Source organism: Amborella trichopoda, chromosome 1, assembly GCF_054954075.1.
Source record: "Amborella trichopoda isolate Santa Cruz 75 chromosome 1, AtrichopodaSantaCruz75HAP2 v2.0, whole genome shotgun sequence".
Taxonomy (NCBI): domain Eukaryota; kingdom Viridiplantae; phylum Streptophyta; class Magnoliopsida; order Amborellales; family Amborellaceae; genus Amborella; species Amborella trichopoda.
The window spans coordinates 19308214-19322409 of record NC_142336.1 but is presented as its reverse complement, the minus strand read 5'-3'; positions in this window follow the sequence as shown (position 1 = coordinate 19322409).

Sequence of the window (14196 nt, the reverse complement as noted above, 5' to 3'; positions counted from 1 at the left end):
GATTCATTTTGAGTGCTAGTCAAGATCAACCTTGGAAGATATTGTTGTTGTGCTAGCTTTCTTTATTTACTTTGTAAGACCTCGCCACTGTAAATTTGTCCTATCAATAGATGTATATATGTTTTGTCTGTCACATCTCAGGAATAACAGTATTGTAAATTCTTGGGGTGTGACAAATACGCTCACTAGATTTGAGAGCGATCGGACTCAGAACGAGTGAGATACAAGCCTTTGAAGTTGCTACTCGAGACTATGCACATCAACCTCCTTTAATGGAGATTGGTGTAGGGAAGCCACATGGGAATAACGTGCGGCCTACCCCTTTTAAATGTTTCACCGATAACTTTGTCCTGGAAAGTCCGTTTAAGCCGAAACTTGACCCATAGGGGTTTTTTGACCCTGCTGGATCCAATGACGATGGTTCCACATTTGTTTGACATAGTGAAAATAGAGTTCTAGTTACGGGATCCGTTTGAGGGTGCTAGAGGCCGACTTTTCTGAAATTGTTTCTTTGTCTGCACTACGTTAGACATGTTGGATTGCGACGAAACTTGACAGATGGCCTTTTGAAGTTATTAGTACGATTTTGACCCATTCTGGGGCAATTCTGAGACTGTTGGGAATTTAACTAGATGTCGAGGCTTTATTGACCTGTTTCCTCTTTATTCTGCATCAGGGACCAAGGTGCTAAAAAATGTCTTCAAACAAATATTCCTTGATTTTTGATCATGACAACTCAATATTAATCTTATTTATTATTTTAATGATTGTAACTTATTAGGTTAAACGTGAAAGGAATGTTTTGGTAGTCCCATGGAGCCTTAATATTATAGTAGACTATCATTATAAGTGTTTTATATTATTTTTCTTCTATTTGTTGTTGTTGTTGTTTTAATAATATTTATTATTATTGTTGCAAGATGCACTATTTCAGAGGCTCAGAATTTTTTTTTTGCTTTCTCATATTCGTACATCTCCATGTTGAGATGATCAATTAGAGGATTTTTCAAAATTAAAACAACTTTTTTCAACGGATTTTTTAGGTGCATCTTTAATTCTATATTTTCAGGTTGCAACCTTATTATATAAACTTTTTTCAATTGTAAATAATGAATATAATTATTAATAATGAATTTAATTGTAATGATAATGAAAAAAAGAAAAAAAAATCAGAAATCAAATCATAGTATGATGCGGACTCAAGCATTTCTATAATATTTCAACTCAAGACCATGTTTGTTTTTTGGGTATTTTGGAATTCAATTAAAATTGTAGGTAAAATTGTTCATCTCTTTGTGACACTTTTGATCAATTTCCATTTCTCACTCTAGGGGTTGGTGGTGTAAGTATTAGATTGAAGATCAAATCAGATGAACAATGAATAATTTTTATATCCCTCAAGTTGAGGGACCTACAGGCTTGGTACCCTATCGGGCCTGACCAACTTTGGTACGTCCGAGTCTACTTGCTCAAAGCGGCATGCCCTACAGTTAGCAAATAAATGTTTTTTAATAATATATATATTTTTAAGTAGATAAATAGAACAAGGAAAAATATTTCATGCGGGCTAGACCGCATTTCTGCAATATGCGGTCGAAAGGTATAAAGCATCCATCTTAATGGTGGATGCAAATAGGTAGTCCATCTCAAAACAAGTATAACTAATGGTCCAAATGTTTTCTTAATATAATTATTTCTAGTTTTCAAATTATTATTATTTTCAAATATATGATCTCCATAAAAAATTTGGATCAAATTATATTTAAAAAATATATTTATTGCCAAGCCCCCATTTCTACAATATGCGGCCAGGCAACATAGAAACCATGTCCTTAAAATGATAGGGAAAAAAAAGAAGGGAGAAATATATAAAAATATTATAAGAACAATTTGGCAAACTCTGCCAAATAACAATGGACTTATGGGACATTTTTTAAAACAAATCGCCTATTTGTGCACTAATCTACTGATTAGTGCACTAAAAAAATTCATGCATATATGATCGTTTGAATCGAGGCAGATCGGGATTGGTCACTAACCGATTTTTTTAAAATTTCAGGCAAGCTAATTAACACGATGCTAATTTGGGGCAAACAGATCACCTTAAATTAGGAAGTTTAGGAAGAAGAAATAACAACGAACATTTTATTTCAAAATTCCTTAGCTTTTACCTCTTCTTCTCTAACTGTAAAATCAAAGCAGTGCAATAATTTTTTTTTCAAAATGTTGGAGTGAAATTCAATATACCTTTTGTAAGGAAAAAGATTTCCCCTCTTCTTCATAACTGCAAAATCAACGCACTGCAATCATTTATTTTTCAAAATATTAGAGTGAAATTCAATATAGCTTTTGTTAAGGAAAAAGATTTTCCCTTTTCTTCATAACTGCAAAATCAATGCAGTGCAATCATTTAATTTTCATGTGAAAAAGGAAAAAAAAAAAAGAATTTGGAGATGTAGTGTAACGATCCCCGTAACAAAGCAGGGAGATGTGGTGTAACGATCCTCGTATCATAACAGTTGGAGATGAGATGTAACGATCCCCGTATCAAAGCAGTGCAATCATTTATTTCTCAAGGGAAGATGACGATCCCCGTATCAAAGCAGTGCAATCATTTATTTCTCAAGTGAAAATAAAAATTTTGGAGATGTGGTGTAATGATCCCCGTATCAAAGCAGTTGGAGATGAGGTGTAACGATCCCCGTATCAAAGCAGTGCAATCATTTATATCTCAAATGAAAATAACGATCCCCGTATCAAAGCAGTGCAATCATTTATTTCTCAAGTGAAAATAAAAATTTAAAAGATATGGAGATGCAGAATATCGATCCCCGTGCCTCTCGCATGCTAAGCGAGCGCTCTATTACCATCTAAGCTACATACCCTTGGGATGGGACCGTTCTAGAGGTTCTAAGTTATATTCTATAGATGAAGACAGCATCGAGCATTGAAGTTAAAAAGAGAGAGCATCTTGAAGCGTATTTTGATCCCTATGATTTTCCAGTTGAGGGGAAACAATCACGAAGAAAGCTTGAAGTAACATCCTTTTCTATTGAAATGGTACCCTACCCCTAGCCCAAATCTTAAGTAATTGACTGATTTAGTTAACCAAGTCGGTGTGTTTTTTTTTTTTTTTTTTAATATTAACTTATAGTAGTGGGTTAGCAATTTGAAATCGTTACTAGTTTTTAGAAAGGGGTTAGCTTTAGTAGGAATGAAAACTGAGACCTTTAGTTGAATCAGGGACTACCACCTTGACCTCAACCCCATTCCTACACTAAGGCTTGTTTTTGTTAATTGATCATAAGTGTTTTTCTGATTAATTGATTGCCTTACCTCAACTTTCACCAAAGTTCAAATAGATGAGTGCAAAAATAACTGGTTTTGGTAATAATTCGATCACTTCAAGTTGAATAATATATTTTTGTTTTCATTTTTTATTCCTAATTCCTAAGGAAAGAATATAAAGAGATCATTTATTTTTAATACTAGAAGGTCACATTCACTTTTTTCCATTAGATTTCAAATCAGTGGTTTTGAGTATATCATTCACTATATTCACAGTTAAAAAAGAAAGTTATAAAACTTCATGACACATCCGAGTCATTCAACTTGACATTGGTCGAGCATGGATCTACCTCACCCGAACTCCCTCAGGGACTCGAGTTCGATCGACTCCCTCTCAAATAATAGCCTGACCTCACAGGTACGTGTACAACTCGTTTGTCACGATCGGAGAGTTATATCCAACTATTATGAAAGGATTTTAAAGCGATGAGGAGATAGACTCTTGCACTACCTCACCGCGGTTTTGAGTTCGTGTGATAAGCTCAGGCTATTGCCCTCTTAAATCAATGAACAAAAGCCCTCCAGCTGTCCAACAACATGGTTTATATTTGACCTGCTCTCTAAACTCAACACCTCACCTGGACTCTTACTTGAAACTACTAATGAAATTGCAATGTAGTTTACTCCTCTTTGATGTGCTTCTTATGGGTAAATGGTTCTAGTTTTTGGGGTAGAGTGGTTAAAAAAATAAGAAAGAGAGGAAAGAAAGAAGAGAATAAGAATGGGTGAATGGTAATTTGTTTTAGAAAAGAGAAGGAGTGAAGAGATGACCCAAAGAAAATCGGGCTGCCTCCCGACATAACCTCTCCTAAGAGGTGTTATTGGAGATAGGAAAAAGCATCACGCAGGAAGCCTTGATACTTGGAGGATTTGGAAAGTGGAGTTACAAGACTAAGCTTATAACAATGTCACTAAATCAAAGAGCCCTCTAAAAGTGATCAAAGGAGAGAAGAAAGTGAAAGAGAAAGAGAGAGAGAGAGAGGGAGATGAAAGCCTCTCACAACTAGAACTCTATAGAAATGTAACTCAGGATAACCCAACCCGAGTGACCGAGTGTAAGAGAATCAACTTTTCTTATGACGCAACTTCATTGTACGAATTGGTGGTTAAAGTAGCAGTCTAAAAGTTAGAACATTAGGACACTATCTCAGAACGACCTTGAGTCGAGTGCTCAAGAACTGAAGAAAGTAACAAGAAAAGAGAGGGATAAAAGAATGATGAAGTAAAAATAAAGTAAAGTGAGATAAAAATAAAGTAAAGTGAATGAGAAATTAACATATGATTTAGAAATAGAAGCGAGTGTTTAAGGTGAGAGAAAGTGAGATGAATGGGTCAAGGAATGATGGACCCGCCTATAGTTCAGGTTTGGACTCTAGGGGGAATGAGAGGGAAAAAGACGCGAGAGAATGGAGAGCGTATAGGCGATTAGTGTGAGAATGTGGAGGAGATAGGGGAGTATAAAAAGGTAGGGTGAATAGGGTAGTATGGGAGTAGGGGCGGATGAGAGGATGTAATGAGAGAGGTGCAAACGAGAATAGGGGCGGATAGGTGTGTGTATAGGGCGAATGGAAGTATGGATGAGGGAGAGTGGCAGATGTAGATAAGGATGAGAGGTGCAAATTGAGAGATGGTGAGGTTAGGGGCGGATATAGGGAGGGATGAGAGAGGCAGATGTAGAGAGAGGGTGAGAGAGGGAGGATGAGAGAGACAAAAGCGTGATGTGAGGGCAGATGGAGAGAGGGATGGAGAGAGGGTAGATGAGAAGAAGAGAGCAAAAGAAAGAGAAGGAAAGGAAGAGAAGCTAAGCCTGCCCTAGGTGTGGGTCCATGACTTCCTAGGCAGAGAAAGAGGGAGTAAGTAAAGAGAGAGAGAAAGAAAGATGGGGGGAGTGCTCGAAACTGCCCTAGGTCAAAGACAGAGAGAGAGAGGAAGCGATAGAGAAAAATAGAGGAGGAAAAAGAGAGAGAGGAAGAGAGAAAGAGAGACAAAGAAAGGAGAGAGAGAGAAAGGGAGAAGAGGGAATATGAGAAAGAAGAGAGAAAGAGAGAAAGAAGAGAGAGGAGAGAGAGAGAGAGGAGAGAGAGAGAAAGAAGAGAGAGGAGAGAATGGATCTAGAATGAGCTTGAACCTAGATGGTTGGGTGCCTTGATCTCCCCTCTGGGTGGGGATGACCATGGAGTCGAGTAGAGTTTGGGACCGGAGATCGCTCTCTTGAGAACCGTGTGAGGAGGACGAGGGCATGGTACCAATTACTGAAAGAGGAATTAAGGTCGTGAGGCAGGACCTACCTCACGTGGGTCCGTGACACACTCGGGCTAGCTCGCATGAGCGACCTCTTATATCATGAAGAAAGCCCCCCAAGTCTGAGACTGGTTTGGACTCACCTCCCTTAACCTCCTCACTTCCTTCCTATAAGCACACATACACACACACATAAAAATCCAGACAAGTGGGTCAGGAGACCCTGACTTGTCTTTTAAGTGAACATACACATGCATGCATATTCAAAGGAGAATGAAATCGGAAAAGTTGGTATTGCGAAATCCATGTCAGTTTAACAGCCTTACAACGTCTCCTTGATGAAGGACTCACGGTGTTTTCGGTATTGAGAGAAGTTAGAGGAGAAAGAAGTCATAGAGACGAAGGAGAAAGGAGAATAGGAGAGAGAAGAAAGGAAGAGGGGGAGAGGAGTTAATGGCGGAGAAGAGATGTAGATAGTGAAAAGGGAAGTGGGGAGAAGGTTAAGGAAAAAAGGGAGGAGTTAGAGAGATAGTGAGAGAAAAGGGGAGCGAAGGTTGGGGAAGAGAGAGAAATAAAGGGTGATATTGAGAGGGAAGAGGCAGAGAAAGAATGGGGGAGGATAGAAAGAGGACGAGATGATAAAGTTCGAGGGTGAAGAGGGAAGACAGAAAGAGAGAGAAGATAGAGAGCAAATGGAGAGAAGAGGGAATGTAAAGAGAGGGAAAGAGAGAGTGAGAGAGAGAAGAAGGGAAAAGAAGAAGGAGAAGAAGAAGAGAGAGAACGAGAGGAGAAGGGGAAAGAGGAAGAGAGAGAAGAGGGGTAGAGAGGGAGAAGTTAGAGAGATAAGAGAGAGAAAGAAGAGAGTAAGAGAGGGAAGATGAGCAGAGAGAAAGGAGAAGAAAGGGAGAGAGGAAAAAGAAAGAAGTTTAGAGCGATAAGAGAGAGGAAGAGAGAAAGGAGAAGAACAGAGAGAAGATGAGGAGAGATAAAAAGAGAGGCAGAAAGGTGAAGAAGAGGAAAGAGAAAGACGAGAAAGGGAGAGAGGAAAAGAGAGAGAAGAGAGATGACGGTTAGGCTGCCGTTTAGGGAGAAGGAGGAGACTGGAGGGAGAAGAAGCTAAAAGGAAAGAAGATGGAAAGACGGCAGCTAAGCCGCTGTTCGAGGAAGAGGGAGGAGACTGAAAGAAAGGGAGAAGGCGAGAAAGTGGTTAGGCCACCATTTTGGGAAGGAGGAAGAGACTAGAGAGGGTAAGACAATGGCTAAGCTTGCCACTCTAGGAAAAGGCTCCAACCGTAGAGAGATAAGACAGAAGAGGAAGAATAACGGAGAAGGTGAGACTGCGGCAGAGGCTTGCCACTCTAAGAAAAGGATCAGGCCTTCGCTCAGGGAGGAGAGAGAAGATAAAAGAGGAGGAAGAAGGAGGAAGAAGGGAGAAAGCGAGAAGGCTGCTAAGGCCTGCCACTCTAAGAAAAGGCTCAAGCTGGTGCTTGGGGAGGGAAGAGAAAGGAGAAAGAGGTAGAGAGAAAAATGAGAGAGAAAAGTGAAAGAGAAGATGAATGAGAAAGAGAAAGATGAGAGAGAGAAAAGAGGTTAAGAGAGAGAATGGAAGAAAAGGGAGATAGAGAGAAGATGAATAAGTAGATGAATGAGAAAGAGAAAAATGAGAGAGAAAAGAGGTTGAGAGAGAGAAAGAAAGAAGAGGGAGATAGAGAGAAAAATGAGAGAGAAAGAGAGGGACAAGAAGAAAGAAGAAAGAGGAGAAGAGAGAAGGAGAGCAGGGAGAGAGGAGAGAGAAAGATGCGAGAGTGAGAGGAGAGAAGGAGAGAGAAGAGAGAACGAAGAAGAGGTGAGAGAAAGATGAGAGAGAGGAGAGAGAAGGAGAGAAGAGAGAAAGGAGAAGAGGAGAGAGAAATATGAGAGAGATGAGAGAAGGGAGAAGAGGAGAGAGAAATATTGGAGAGAGAAGGAAAGAGAATAAATTGAGAGAGAAAGATGAGAGAGGAGAGAGAAGAGAGAAAAGGAGAAGAGGGAGAGATGCAGAAGAAAGATGAAGAAGAGAGAGAAGGAGGAGAGAGAGAAGGGAGAAGAGGAGAGAGAAAGATGAGAGAGAAAGGACAGACGAGGAGAGAGATGAGATAGGTCTGACGGCCACTGACCCCTGTTTCACACGTGGGAAGGGAGAGGGTTACCTAGTGGGTCTTAGGTCAGCAGCTAAGACTAGGGGCAGTGAGCAAAATATTATTTTTCCTCTTTTCCATGAGAAGGGCACACTTAATATGAATTAATTGGGGTCTAATTAGGTTATTACATGTTGGATATATATAAGCAACCACCGGCAACATGGGTGGTGGATGCCTAAAAACTAACCTAATTGCTGAAAAATAGACATCTTTTGAATTAAGTCAATGCTAACAATTAGGGGAAAAATGAAGATTTTTCCCCTCGCCCACAACAAGTTAAGTAATTCCAGATCAGTCCTTGTCATGGCCATGAACTCACGTGAACTTCTTGTGGTTGTCATGGGGTCCTTCTAGCCACTATCCGGCCAAAATAATATCGGAAACTTGTAGAGCTTAGTGAGGTGGTCATTTTGGTATAGGTTTTGAGCCATGAATCAAGGTTTTAGGCCGCTAACCCGAGGCGACAATATTTAAGAGAATCTTGTTACTTTAGATTCAAGATATCACTCATTTATTGATTGTTTTCCTCGATTTATTTTCTATAGATTGACGAGCAAATCGTTATGATCATTTTACTACAAGGATGGTTGGATTTGGTGCCTGAATGACCACTTTCTAAATTGGGGAATTTTGGCCAGAATTGGGATTCTGATGGCCAGAATTGGGATTCTGGTAGACTCTTCTTGGTCCTTGAAATATAGTAAATCCATCCGTTCATCATACACGAGGTTCATCTAGAATGAAGTCCTCGACCTTGTGGTCGCAATGCATGCATTTTCAGGTCGATCGGGTATGCAGGCGTTATGATATTACTATTTGCTCAATGGGACCTTCTTATTCAAAATTCCTGCAGCTTTTTCTTTTCCAAGAAAATATTTACGCTTCGATTTCTCTCAGCTCAGGCCATGCCATCGCGCATGGCCCATATCAAAACGATTGGGCCAATGTGACAAACATCGTCCAAAAATTTGGGCTCATTCTGACCCGAGATGAAGGATATACGACCATGTAAAGTTCATCCTGAAATTGGAGAATACACAGTTTACATAAGTGGAAGCTGGTTCGTGGAGGGTGCTCCAGGATTGCATGCGGCCTACCCATTTTTGGTAAGTTAGCCGCAGATTGGTCCAGAGACGTCTGAATAAGTCAAAACTTAGCACCCGGGGGATTTCAAACATTCTGAATCTAATGAAAGCAGTCTAGTGATCGTTTGAAGCTCAGACGATAGGGTTGTAGATACAGGGTCTCCTTTTAGCATGCTAGAGGCAGAATTTTGAAATTTTTTTTGGCATTTGATCTGCCTTAACTCTGCTGGATCGTGAAAAAACTTGACGAGTGTTCTTAGAAGACCCTTAGCCACGTTTTCAACTATTTTCAGGCCATTCTGGGACTGTTGAAAAACCAGCTCTAAATTGAGGCTTGTTATACTACTTCTTCCATTGTCCACAAGTATTTTGGTACCCACAGACTTAGATCTGCTCTCTCCTTATTGTTTGTCACATAGAATTGAGCGATCTAATGATGTAGATCTCTTAGATCTGACACTTTCAACTGATAAAAATAAATGAAAGAGCAATGGTAGAGAAAGTGAGAACAATCGAATTCAGATCTGAGATCAGATCTGCCCAGAAACGAGAGGAATTGTTGTCATATCTATGGCGGAGCCAACGTGATCCAAGGCATTAAAAACATGATTTTTTTCAAGAAAACTAATCAAAATAATATCAAAATAAAATTAAAACAGTAAAACAAAGGAAGAAAATAATACCAATAGGGTCGGATGCCCCGAGACTCCCGAGCCTTCGAGGCTCTCCCGTATCAGCACCAGCGTCCTCTTTGCCTCTCTGACCCAGATGTTGACCAGCAGATCTGTGATTTCTAGGGTGGTTGTGCCCTAGAGATAGATCTATAACTTGTTGTGCCCTAGAGATCTAGGTGTACTCAGGCATAAGATGAGTGTTAGGGTTTTCTCAGGGAAGGTCTCTCTACTCTCCTAGGGTTTCTCTTCCAGCCTAAAGTTTATAAAAGTCTCATCCCTCCTCAACCATCTCATTTTTTGTCCTTTTATGGTCACCTAAAGTGACTTCATCTGAACAAGGGATTCGTTGGGGCAAAGTTATCTTATAACCACAAATCCCTTGGTTAAACCAATATTTTATTTTTTTAAAATTTGGATTTGAATGATGTGGATAGCTTCATGCTGCCAAACCTCCCACAAGATAACCCTAAAAATACGAAAAATGATAAAAATGTGTTTGGGGAAAAATGGGTCTGGGCGGCACGAGTCGTGTCGCCCGGGCGGCACAGGTCGTGTCACCTGGGCAGCACGGGTCATGTCGCCTGGGCCTCTCGCCCTGGGTCCCCCAAACCAAAGCTTGTCCAAATTGAAAAATTTCTTTTCAATTGTGTTCCTTAGCCTCTTCTGATGCTACCAAAAAACATTTGAGTCAAAAAGGATACTTTTACTATTTGTAATGATTTTTTTGGTAAAATAGGGCATTTGCAAGATGACTTGGGCGACATGCCCTGTGTCGCTTGGGCGGCATGTCCCGTGTCACCTAAACCAAAAGTTTTCCAACTTGATGTTTTTAAATTTGGGTATCTTCCTCAGCCTCTTGTGAAGATCTTAAAGAAAATTTGAGTCAAAATAGATTTTTTTACTATTTTTAATGACTTTTACCGTATAATAGCACGTTTACTGGATTTTGGGTCAAATAAAGCATCTGCTGGGTTCTGGGCTAGCAGAATGGTTCCGACTCACATGGTAAATTTTGTGACCTATGGATTTTTGGTTTACTAGGCCAATTTGATCCTAAGGGTCTAATAAAACCACAGAACTTGCAAGATTTAAAGCAGGCATCTACAGTTGCCCCTCTTTGGCACTCCCTGTCCTTCGAGGGACAGGAGAGTGGCAAAGAAGTAGACACGTTGCCATTCCCTCTCCTTCAAGGGGCAGGAGAACACACACTCCCTATCCTTTGAGGGACAGGTGTGTAGCAACAGTAGACGCTCTGAGGCTCCATGTCCTTCGAGGGGCAGGAGAATGTCAAAGATGAATGTCATCCTGACTTCATGCGAGCAGATGGCACACCAACTATCCCTCCAAGTCATTGTACTCCCATGCTCACCCACCTAGGGCATTTTCATTCTAGGTTTTTAGGCATGAGGTGTCGGCTAGTTATGCAAGCTTGAAACTCTAGGTAGATTTTACAGCCATGCCACTTAACCTCAAGGTTTTCTCAATTTGAAAATTTTAACCCTAGTAAGTTTTGTGATTTCCTTATGTGTTTCCTAAGGCTGTCTATAAGGAAAGACTTTCTATAGGACGAGACTTGTCTGATCAAATCCGAATAGAGAGGGGAAGCAGCAACGCGATAATCGCGACAACGCGGTGTTCATCTTATACGGGTGTCCAAGCTCCTTTGGTTTTACAAGTCTTTTCAGAAATTTTTGAATGCCAGAAGGGATTTGAAATAGAACTCGGAGCAGGGACAGGCTACGATTTTAACAAAGAAATTAAATTTTTTGAAAACAGGAGACATATGGCGAAAATTTTGAAACGAGAAAGATATTTCGAAAAGCAATATTGGTTAACAATTTCAACTCCTGCAATCATAGAGCCCTCTAAGCAGTTTAGGTTCATGCAACAATGGACAATACACCTGACGTTTTACATCATACAGGGATAGACAGTACCTGCCTTGGCTCTTTTACATCACACAAGTTTGACGTTGAACCGGATATACCCGACATTTAGTGGCATACGAGACTAGTTGTTACCTGTCTCAGCTCTTTTATGTCGCATGAGTTTGATGTTGAACTGGATGACCCGAATTTTTACTTCATATGGGGTTAGACGTATTAGCTTGACTTTTTAACGTCGTACGAGTTTGACATGTTAGCTCGATTTTTTAACGTCGCACGAGTTTGACGTGTTAGCTCAGGTTTTTAATGTCGCACGAGTATGACATGTTAGCTCGGGTTTTTAACGTCGCACGAGTTTGACATGTTAGCTCAGGTTTTTAACGTGGCACGAGTTTGACATATTTGCTCGGCTTTTTAACGATGCACGAGTTTGACGTGTTAGCTCGGCTTTTTAAAGTCGCACGAGTTTGACGTGTTAGCTCGATTTTTTAACGTCGCACGAGTTTGACGTGTTAGCTTGTTTTTTTAACTTCGCATGAGTTTGATCTGTTAGCTTGGCTTTTTTACGTTGCACGAGTTTGACGTGTTAGCTCGGGTTTTTAACATCGCACGAGTTTGACATGTTAGCTTGGTTTTTAAATGTCACATGAGTTTGACGTGTTAGCTCGATTTTTTAATGTCGCACAAGTTTGACGATCTGAATCCTGGTTGTCAGTTTAGGCTCAAGCCACCGGGGAGCAAAAGATTTTGAAGCTGGTTGGCAGTTTTGGCTCATGCCACCAAGGAGCATATGGATTTTTTTTTTTTTTTGGGATAGATTGATTGGCAGTTTAGGCTCATGCCACTGAGGAGCGTAAATTTTTTTTTTCTTTTTATTTATTTACTATTTTTTCAAAAAGTTTGGAAAATTGGTTGGCAATTTAGGCTCATGCAACTGATGAGCAAGTTATTCTCTTTTTTTTAATTATTTTTTTATCATTATTTTTTTGAAAATTTTATTTTTTTTGGAGAATTGGTTGAGAAAAGGGGCTTTTCAACTTTGCCCCTATTATTGGGAGCATGAAAACTTTCTTTGTTTTTCTTTTTTTATTGCCCCTGTTGGTAGGTTCTTGTTCAACTTGTACGTGTGCAATTGATTAGTCAAAGTAGAGTAGAGCACTTTCCTTGCACACAATTTTCAAAGTGATTTTTTACGAAGTCAGCTCCCTAGTTGTAGGGTTTCTGTCTCGAATTTCCAGCTATTAGGTCATCATATGCACACATAGGGATGAGCTTGCCTTGTTTTGCCTTAGGGGATCCTGTCGAAAGAAAAACGCTCCCAAACTAGCCAATTTCGTCATTGACGAGGTTCACCCATCTCCTATATGTTGTAGTTGGTAGTTATCCTCATACAACCATGGAGTGCCTGGCTAGTTTCAAGCCTTCATAATAGGCAGAGGAAGTTGGCTTCAAGAGCGAGGTCAAATGACTAACAGTTTAACCACTTGCAGTAATGGAGGAAGTCCGTTCTAAAAGGAGAAAGCTTTTGAAAATGGATGATTTTAACAATCAAATTGAAACAACATTTTCAAAAGGGATGGGTCTTACAGTTTCGCCACCTATGGCCCCTTTGGTGGTGATTTTCTTTGTTATATTTTACTCAAAGATGATGAACGGATTCCCTTGTGGGATTGTGAGAACTTAGAAATCACAAAGCTGTCTTTTAACCTTTGGAGCTTTCATCCTCTACTACGCGGATCCATGAAGAGTCCTCTAGATTCTTGTCGGCTTCCATCTTGGAGGATCTCAACGTTTTTCAGGGTCCATCGAAATCACTTGGGTTTTCCATTCATGTCACCCTCCTACATCTTTCTGACTTGCTTCTGTTGGAAACCTACAGCGTTTAGGAGGAGTCTTCATCTTCAGGGTTTGCTTGTGCAGTATTATTAGAACTTGCAAGTACTTATTTGTACTTGGAGTGTTTTTCATCGAAAGCTCCTTCTTGGAGATCTTTTTATTCCTTTTTTTTTTTGACCCGTGATGCCTTTTCAGGTTTTCACCATGTACATTTGTTTGTTTTGTTTTGTTTTTCTGCTTTTTTGGTTTTTTTTTCTTTTTTTCTTTGCGATGTTTTTTCAAGTTTTCACCACGTTTTTTAACCCGCTACGGGTAGTATTTTCTGAGGTACATTTCATAATTGGGGTCGTTGAGTTCGTACCCCTCCTAATTTTTTATCTTGTAAGAATTGCATGCGTACACCTGGGAACCACGAATGGCCCCTCCTAATTAGGTTTGAACTTGCCTAAAGGGTGTGGATTTGCAAGAGTGTGGAAGATTTTCTTGAGTACCATTCCCCTTCTTTGAACTGTCAAGGAACAACTTTCCATTGCTACACCCTCTCGATTTTACACTAGTAAGCAACGATATTTTGTGTTTCTCATAGTCGTTTTTCATCCAAAGCAACGAGGGCAGTGATTCGTGCTTCACTCTTTTATTCCTCATTTGCAATTTTGTGAATAAGCACTCAGAGGGATGGTATCTCAACCTCGATGGGTAACACTGCTTCCATACCATACACCAATGAGTATGGGGTCTTACCAGTAGGAGTCTTCTCAGTTGTCTGATAGGGCCATAGGGCATCGTTTAGCTCTTCGTGCCAATCTTTCCCGCCTTCTATTATTTGTCTATGATTCTGAGAAGTCCTTCATTTGTGACTTCTGCTTGTTCGTTTCCTTGAGGGTAGTAAGGTGTGGAGAATCTCTGTGTTATCCCAAAAATTTTACACACCTTAGTGACCTTTTCA